Raw genomic sequence first — 1,833 nt, 5'->3', positions numbered from 1 at the left:
CAGGAGAAAGCCGCTTCTGCCGCACCGCTCGGCTGCCAGGACGCCAGCTCCTTTCGCAGCCTGCCTGGTGCGGAAGGAGTGACTGACATCTCTGTTTGGCAGAGCGTCTATCTGCCTCCTGCTTCTGCCTTGTTGCACTTGGCAATTCTCCCCCTTCTCCCTCTGTTTTTCCACTAGGAGATCTCACACTCCTCTGCCTTGGCAGCAGGTAGATAGACGAGAAGGGGTGGACAGATATACAGGCTCGGAACAGCTCAGCAATGGCTCTCCTGTCTTTCCCTGCCTGCGATGGAGGAAGAGCCTCCCTGAATTCAAGGATCCCTCCATTCAGATCCCTGAATTCAAGGGTCTGGCATTGAGCACTGGGGATCACTGGTGTTTAAGGCAGCCAGAGCCTCTTTTCCTAGGACAGGGAAACTGGGTGCGGAGAGGCTGGTCACATGGGAAAAACCCACATCACGCTAGGTGACAGAACTACAAACTGGACTCATTTCCATTGCGAGCTGGGAGCCCTCGTGGGCCTGGGAAACCCCAAAGGGCTCTGCACAGCAGCTCCCAGCCTCATGGCCCCGAGGCCCAAGTGAAGGATGAGCAGCTGGCTGCAACTCTGCTTTGGGCTAGTGTCACGCCAGGCTCTGGCTTGCTGCCACCTCAAAGCCCTGGGAGGGGTAACTCAAGCCCCATCTAAACATGCTTCAGGAGAATACAGCAAAAGAGATAGCAGTGGGAAGATATGAAGGTGAGGGAGCAGGGCAGATATGATGACAGGAGAAATCTGTGGAGAAGAAGCACAAGGCAGGGAGAGGCAGAGAGGAGCTGGGTCTGCACCCACACACCCAGGCCCAGCTCCTGCCGGCAGCAGGAGCACTGAAATGGAAATGACTTGCTATTTATGGTGCCAGCATCCTTCCTGCTCCCGAGGTGGGCAGGGAGGGCCCCAGTCTGGCTCGGTGGGGGGAGCGGGAAGGATGCTGGCACTCCATGCCGCAGACATGCGTGGGGATGCTGTGAGGCTTAAGAATGCTGTGGAGAGCACGCTCAGCTGCCTCATCCTCTCCGGACAGCACAAAACCTGTAATGGTGAAGAGCAGCAGCGTGCTCATGATTAAACACATTCTGCCCTCGCCATCTCCCTGTGCCACTCCATAGTCATCCAGGGGCTTAGGAACAAGGCAGGGTGGGAGACACAGGGGCTAGGCAGAGCCACGGTTTCCTCCACGTGTCAGAACAGGCCAGGAGGTATTTCAGACCTCCCTAGAAGGCCCTGGCCATTATTCAGCAACGTTATTCTGCTATGCAGGGAGACGCATGCATGGGAGTGCGTAAAAGCAATGCCAGCCCATGACCTGGCTTCATTTACCCATAGAGGTAGCATTGGCAGCAGAAAAGAAACTTGATTCCATGCTGCTCACTGCTCTGGCTGCACCCGCCTGGCCCCAGGGGAATTATTCAGCGCTGTAAGAGGCAGGCACGGCTCCAGTTCCTTGGGGGCCAGCGTCTGCTGAGAGGTGCCAGTGAGCCAGAGCTGCGGCTGAGCTGTGCTTGGAGCCAGCACCCTCCCTCTGAGGGTTGTGGAGACCTCCCACCTTTCAGTGGGCCCCTGGAGCTTAGCCCCCTGGGCCCACGCTGTCCTGGAGTGTGGAGCAATGCCAAGGTCAGGCCTGTCACAGGGATGTGCCCCCAGTGCTCGGCAGAGAGCAGATGATGGGTCCTGTGAGAACAGGACTGTGAGGACACAGAGCTTCAGGACAGCACCCAGGTCTTCATCTCTCTCCACACTGCCACGCACCAAGGACAACTGCCCCAGAACTGGAAGAAGGTCTGTAAAGACAC

Source organism: Egretta garzetta, unplaced genomic scaffold (genome assembly GCF_000687185.1).
Source record: "Egretta garzetta isolate BGI_Z169 unplaced genomic scaffold, ASM68718v1 scaffold100, whole genome shotgun sequence".
NCBI lineage: Eukaryota > Metazoa > Chordata > Aves > Pelecaniformes > Ardeidae > Egretta > Egretta garzetta.
This window is presented reverse-complemented; position numbering follows the sequence as displayed.